We start from the raw sequence: 7,732 nt of genomic DNA on the forward strand, positions 1-7,732 counted from the left end.
CCTCTCCATTTCGTTTCTCTACTCCGAATCTATAAGGTATTGGGAGGAGGCATTACCTCTAGGAAAACTAGAGGTAACCGTCTACTTACTCTTAAATTCTTCCCCAAGTAACAAGGAGTAAAAATGGGATGCTATTAAAACAAAGCTGGGGAACTTCAATTAGACTATAAGTGGACTTAAATGTGGACCATATGTTCAGGGACTAACTGGGTTGGCTTGGTTCACCATCATCTTTCTAGAGTTTAGTAGGGTTCCTGGCTCATAGTAAATGCTCCATATATTTTTGGTGAATGAATTGATGAGAAAAAAAAGACCCAAATGAGCCTTTAATTCTTAGCTTGCCTGATTAAGGCAATCCCTACTCTCAGAGAAGTTATGAATTAATGAGGAAGACAGGCAACTAAGCAAGTTTTAAAACAAAATGTTATATGAGTGTTATGCAAAAAGGCATAAAAGGGACAATGGGAACACAGTGCTGGGGCACCTGGCTTGTCCTGGGGAATCTGTTCTTAAAAAAGTAACCTTGAACTGGTCAATGGGAGATAAGTAAGGATTAGCCAAGATAAGGGAGAGAAAAGTTCCAGACCAGGAAACATCATTTGTGAAGAATCAGCCCCAAGAAAGAGCATGGATCACAGTAGATTTGAAAAGCTGAAAAAAGTTAAATACGCTTATGGGAGGAACACTGGTCTGTGTGTAAATAGAAGGAGACAGGAAACTGATCATGCAGACCTTGCTGATATCAAGAAGTTTGAACTTCAGGGACAGAGGCAACCACTGAACAATTTGTGTTTTGGAAAGGACTCAGGCTGCAGTAGAGAATGTTGGATGTGAACAAAACTGGAAGTTGGGAGCCTATTTAAACCTTTCCAGCCCTGAAGGGATTTCTTTTGACTTTGATTAGAGAAGAGGCCACAGAAATGAAGGTAAATTGACATACACCAGACATGTCAAGGAATCAGAGTCCACAGTGTTTGTAAGGGAGTTGCAGGTGGCAGGAAGCAGGAGGAGGATAAATGAAGGGTTCAGATGGCATCCAGGCTCTGCAGCAGTCTTTAATTATGGACCCAAGAGAGGAAGGTCTGGGCAGGTTCTCCCAGTTCTAAAGCTGTGCTGGCTTTCCAATCTAGTTGATCTAAAACAATTTTACTGTCACTGAAATTGTTCTGTTTCACTCTGTTTTTATACTTTATTTGGCTTGGTTTCATTCTTTTATGCTTCCTTGCCAGATCATGGGCTTCCAGTGCATTGCTTGATTTACTGTGGGAGGAAAGTGCTTTTGAAGTTCCAAATCCAATCCCTGAAGCAAGATTAATAATCAAAGATCCTCTCCAGTGTGCAAATCCTCATGGGACTTAGGTGGATTAGCTACAGCCTAGTCCCGAGGCATGTGGCACACCTGTGCGTTGCCACAAATAGTTCAGAAATAACACCAGTTCATGTCTACAACAAGACCTTTGAACTTGAGTATTCTCTTTCTGGTATTCAATGCTGGAGCTGCAGTGAGAGTGTGCAGTTCCCTAAATTTTGTCCCCGAGGCGCCTTACTTGTCTCACCATAATCTCAGTTCATTTGAACACTTCTCCGGATACTCCGTAGGAAGACAACGGAGTTAGCTTGTTTCAAGGGAGAGTTTTTTAATTGGGAAGATGACCTAATTGGCTAAGTCCAAGTTTGTGGAAACAACATATCTGAGGAATCCGAATCAGATCGATGAAATAGAGTTTCTAGCAGCTGCACTGTGAATAACGTCCTGAAAGATGCTGCTGCTGGAACTCGATTCCACAGCTATGGGTGTTTGTTGGAAGGCACCCAAAAGGGATTCCAAGGGCCCTGCCTCTACTGACTGCCGTTTATTCTTAAAGCACTAGGCTCAACAGTTGAGCTTCATGTGGTATTGAGTGGGTTTTGTGATTACTTGTTTGCCATTGTTAGTGTCAGCCTGTCAGCACCTTGAAGGGCAGAACATTTTTTGTTTGTTTTGAAAATTACTCAATAGCAAATCCTTAATTATACAGCAGTATGGCTTTTTGAAAGGTTGAGTGATGTACTGCTGTTGTTTTAGATTTCTTTCATGCTAAATCTTATGGGGTGTATAGCCTTCAATAACTAAATGCAAATAATGCAATCGAATCCCACTTGAGCCTGCCATTAATTATCTCACATATATCTTCATTTCCAGGCTTGTGATATGGGCCAGCATTCAACACAGCTAGAAAAAATATCCAGTAAAGGTTTTGAAGTTCCTTTATGTGGAGGGATTTATGATACATAGACATGTGTGAACCATACACACATACATGCATGTATGCACACATCTGCTTTCACATCTACACACATCTACATCTGCATAATACCACATGCATGGATAGATGTAACACATGCACATATAAATGTGTCACACACATCTTTACACATATATGCACACTCACATGTTTACTGTATTTGAAATTTTTGGTTTCAAGTAACAGGAAACAAACTCAAATACACCTAAACCGTAAAAGGAATCCATAATTTCACAAAGGTTATTTCATTACCTCTTTCCTCTATGTCCCAAGGTTGATCCTCTTTATGTTTGTGAAATGGCTGCTAAAAACGTCCGCATTGAGGTGTAGCAGGAAGAGTATGTCTTTCTGGATAGCTTCTTTGGAAAAGTGAGGAAGCTTTTTTCTCAGAAATCTTAACAGACCTCTCATTTTTTATTGTTGGAATTGGGTTTCAAGCCCATCACTAATTTAATCCCTGTAACCAATGTGATGAAATATGAAGATGGCCTTAAATGAATCCCTGGAGCTGACGAGTTATTACGTGGAGCCCAGGGTCAGATTTTCCAGAAACATTTAGGCTGCATGGGGTAAAAGGCAGATACCCAACGGAAAATCAAATTCTGTTACCAAGAGGTAGGTTGTCCGAATCTTGGGTGGCTCATGTTAATAAATGTTCCTACCCCTGGCTCCTGCACATGTACACACACACAACACACTGTCAGAATTTCCACAGCCAAAGATTCCTTTTGTTACCGAATTACTTTCTACACCTCATGTTTTGACATATTCTGTCTACTAAGAAACTGAGAGCAATATGATAACTAATTCATTTTTGCATTTTCATGCCTGAGAAGCTGGTATTACCACAATGTGTTTATGTAATTCCAGCCAATGTTAAAGCAATACAATTGATGTTTTAGGTAGCCTGGGAGACCTTATAGGAAGTAAATGTACAGTTATAATTAGAATTATTGAAATCTTAAAAATAGCAGATTACTTGCAGAAGTCGGGGGCCTTTTTGAGAAGCAATTTTGTAAAATGTGCCTTCTTAGGTCAAAATTTGGCTAGACCTTTCTTGGTAAATGCAGGAAATCATGATGAATAATCCTTTGCACTTTGCACAAACCATTGCAAGTAGATGTGCCCTTTGCACCTGCCCCTCCTTCACATTCCCTTCCACTTCCTTTCTTCTCCAATGACATGGTATCACTGAAGAGGCTGTCCTCTGGAAGAAAATACTTTGAAGTCATTTAACTATGTTAAAAAAAAAAAAGCTCAAGGAAGCAGTTTGTTTTCAGAGATTGTATTTATCAGCAACTCTCCACTCTCAGTAGTTTAGAAACATAAAAGTTTATTTCTTATTTACACCATAGTTTAAAGTGGTTTGTTCACAGGCTGTTATGTGGCTCTGCTGCATGCTGTGATACAGAGAACCAGGGTCCTTCCGTTTGAGAATTCCTAGGGTCTTGGAGTCTTCCAGTGGAGCCTGTATATCCAGCCAGTGGATGAAAGAAGAATGATGATATGTGGCTGAAACATGAACGATTATGCAGGCAGATTGTAGTGTCCCAGCCTGGCAGTGGTACACATTACTTCTACCTACATTCCACTGGCCAGGACACATAGTCATGTGGCCACAACCATTTGCAAAGTTGCTGAAAAATGTAGTCAAAAAGTGTGGCAAGATGGAAGGGGAAACAAGGGCGGCTAGAACACACAGGCATCTTTGCTACAGATAGACAAACGTTCATTTAGAATCTTACTTTTTCTCCCACACAGGTATGCAGGAACATTTTGAATGCCAGTTTTTTTGAATCTCAGCAATTCAAATTGGGAGGGTCAAGATCATGACTAATAGGGCTGAATTCTTATTAAAGAACAGCTTGTTTTACAGTTAACAAATAAAGTTTTCTGCAAGACTTTTTTTTCCTTTTTACCTAGAGGTCCCTGAATTTACAGTCTCTTCGTGATATGGTTTGGCTCTGTGTTCCTACCCAAATCTCATGTTGAATTATGATCTTCAGTGTTGGAGGAGGGGCCTGGTGGAAGTTGATTAACTCATGGGGGTGGATTTCTGCCTTGCTGTTCTCATGATAGTGAGTGAGTTCTCATGAGATCTGGTTGTTTAAAAGTGTGTAGTCTCACGCCTGTAATCCTAGCACTTTGAGAGGCTGAGGCGGGCGGATCATGAGGTCAAGAATTCCAGACCAGCCTGACCAACATGGTGAAACCCCTGTCTCTACTAAAAATACAAAAAATTAGTTGGGTTTGGTGATGCATGCCTGCAATCCCAGCTACTCAGGAGGTTGAGGCAGGAGAATCGCTTGAACCTGGGAGGCGGAGGTTGCAGTGAGCTGGGATTGCGCCATTGCACTCCAGCCTGGGTGACAGAGCGAGACTCGTCTCAAGAAAAAAAAAAATGTGTAGTCCCCCTTCACTTGCTCTCTCCTGCTGTCACATGAAGACATGCCTACTTCCTCTTCATCCTTCTGCCATGACTGAGGCCTCCCAGCCCTGCTTCCTGTATAGCCTGTGGAACTGAGTCAATTTAACCTCTTTCCTTCATAAACCTTACCTAGTCTCAGGTAGTTCTTTAGAGCAGTATGAGGATGGATTAATATACTTAGCAGTCCCAGGACTTCTAGAAAGAACACAACTGTAGACAAAACTATAATGGAAGTAACTTACGTTTGCTTTCAGCTTGGGGAGTAGGCAGAGGTTGGTGACACTGGTGAATAAAAAGGTTTGTAGTGCTGTTCTGAGGCAGTACCTTCAGAAGGTAGCAGGACGTCAGAGGAACTACTGTGTGGCTGTAATGAGCGGCAGTTGAACATAGAACTTCAGAGATTCACCCCTGGAGAAGGCTTGAGCCCCGAGAATCAGTGGACTTGGAGAGACCATAGTAGACTGGAGAGTGGGCATCTTGGCATTAACTGGTACAGACCAACACTGGGAGGTAGGGGAATAGAAACACCAGGTATTACAAAGAATTTTGGTCTTCATGAGACCCAAATTTTCTTGTGTGGCCCTAAAATGAAGTGGAGGGGACCCAAATACAGTAATGACAAATTAAATTACCAGCCAATCTTCCTGGATGGGACCATGAAGTCAGACTACTTTTTGTATACAGAAAAATCTAAAATACAATAATTCTTTCTTACCTGAGATGATGGCTGAAGATTCATGCCTTAGAGCCATTTGGGCCCTAGTGCAGGGCAGATGAGTGAAATGAGCTCTCAGAAACGTGAGAAAGATACAGAGAGGTGCTGGGTTGCAATAGAAGGTCTTAGGAGAGGGGTGGAAAGTGAGTTCAAGGAGGGCTATGGTTATGAAAATGTGTTCTGTGGACTCCTTGAGGTCCTCAAGACCCATTTGGGTGTCTACCAGGTCAAAACTCTTCTTATAATGATGCTAAGATATGATTTGCCTTTTCCACTCTTGTCTGTTATTCTTCTATGAGTGTACAGTGGAGTTTTCCAGAGATAACAAATTGAATAAGAAGCAGATAGGAGCATTAGCTGTCTTCTATTGAACCAGGCATGCAAGAGATTTGTAAAAATGTAAAACAATGACACTCTTCTCACTATATATATTTTTTTGTTTGTTTAGGGTTATATGGTTATTTTTCATAAAATAAGTAACTTCTGTTAACATGCTCTTCATTGCTGTTTAAAATGAAGTCAACAATAAATATTTTTTTTTTTTTTTTTTGAGACAGAGTCTCGCTCTGTCGCCCAGGCTGGAGTGCAGTGGCGCAATCTCGGCTCACTGCAAGCTCCGCCTCCCGGGTTCACGCCATTCTCCTGCCTCAGCCTCTCCGAGTAGCTGGGACTACAGGCGCCCGCCACCACGCCCGGCTAATTTTTTTGTGTGTTTTTAGTAGAGACGGGGTTTCATCGTGGTCTCGATCTCCTGACCTCGTGATCCGTCCACCTCGGCCTCCCAAAGTGCTGGGATTACAAGCGTGAGCCACCGCGCCCGGCCAACAATAAATATTTTTTAAAAATCTGTTTTAATTTCGAATACAGCAAATATTAATAGGTATAACCCACATGAAAGAAACAAAGTTCTTTAGGAACCACAATTGTTTTTAAGAGTGGAAAGAGATTCTGACACCAAAAAGCTTGAGAATGTTGGATTAGAACAACAACCCAATCAATGTTGAGAGAAATTAATTCTGCCACTTGTGGACTAATAACTTCAGAGTATGTGAAGCACTGAGAAGATAGATTGTTTCTTCTGGAGAAGTATCTTCAGAAGAGCAGTAGTAATTAGCCAGGGGCGACTGGTGTAGACAGCCATTAGTGAAATAACTGAATTTTAATACCACTTTATACTGCAACTTGCAAACCTAAAAAAATTGCAATACTGCCATCTAGCGTTCTATAGTGAAAACATTTCAATATTTATTTTTTTTCTCAATTTACAATTGCTTCAGAACTGAATGACAACATAAGCCAAATTTAATAGTTTGCCATGCATTTTTTAGGCTATTTCACCAAACATGTACTTTAAGTATCTTCAATGTCTTTTCCCATTTCTTTCTGTATATAATCTCTTCTTTCTTCTTAGAGTTAGGATAACTGGAGAAGGTAGGATTTCAACCTACTTATACCTTGTTTCAAACTTTATGTTCCTGACATTACACAATGTAGAATGATTTAATGGAAATGTAGAGAAACTGAATAAGTAACTTTCCTCACTTTGGTTATATATACCTCCTCTCTTTCCGTAGTCTTTTTTTTTTTTTTTTTTTTTTTTTTTTGAGATGGAGTCTCATTCTGTTGCCCAGGGTGGAATGCAATGGCACAATCTCGGCTCACCGAAACCTCTGCCTCCCGGGTTCAAGCGATTCTCCTGCCTCAGCCTCCCGAGTAGCTGGGATTACAGGCGCCTGCCACCATGCCTGGCTAGTTTTTGTATTTTTAGTAGATACAGGGTTTCACCACATTGGCCAGGCTGGTCTCAAGCTCCTGGCCTCAAGTGATCCGCCCGCCTTGGCCTCCCAATCCATAGTCATTTTTTTTTAAATAAACTTTTTATTTTGGATCAATTTTAGATTTACACAGAAGCTTCAAAGATAGTACAAGGAGTTCCCATGGCCCCCATCCAGTTTCCCCTACTGTCAACATGTACATTTCTGTGGAAACCCATATCCACTGGGTGCCTGGCACAATGGACGGAAGTTCCACACCAATTAACATGACTGAAATTTCAGAAATAGAAACTTGGGGGTCAGCAAGGGTGGGCTGGGGAAACAAAAAAGTTTACATATAAAAGAACAGGACTTGTATTGTCATCAAACTTCTCAGTAGCCACACCAGAAGCTAGAAAACCAGGAACCAATGCCTTCAAAATTCTGAGTGAAAATTATTTTCATCATAAAATCCTGTACAAAACTGCATATTAAGAGCAATGTTAGACCAAAGACAATTCCAGAGCAACTACAGAGTTTTGAAATATTT

At 40.9% G+C, this 7,732-nt stretch overlaps 1 long non-coding RNA gene across 1 annotated transcript; it reads right to left on the reverse strand.

Annotated features, from left to right (window-relative positions):
* Nucleotides 1–3,601: 3,601 nt before the first annotated feature.
* On the reverse strand, nucleotides 3,602–5,087 carry LOC129464720 (uncharacterized). The gene is made up of 2 exons (XR_008651681.1): nucleotides 4,956–5,087; nucleotides 3,602–3,753 (listed from the first exon to the last, which is right to left on the reverse strand). It is a non-coding gene; the product is annotated as an uncharacterized lncRNA (long non-coding RNA).
* Between the last annotated feature and the right edge of the window lie 2,645 nt (nucleotides 5,088–7,732).

Source organism: Symphalangus syndactylus, chromosome 16 (assembly GCF_028878055.3).
Source record: "Symphalangus syndactylus isolate Jambi chromosome 16, NHGRI_mSymSyn1-v2.1_pri, whole genome shotgun sequence".
Lineage (NCBI taxonomy): Eukaryota > Metazoa > Chordata > Mammalia > Primates > Hylobatidae > Symphalangus > Symphalangus syndactylus.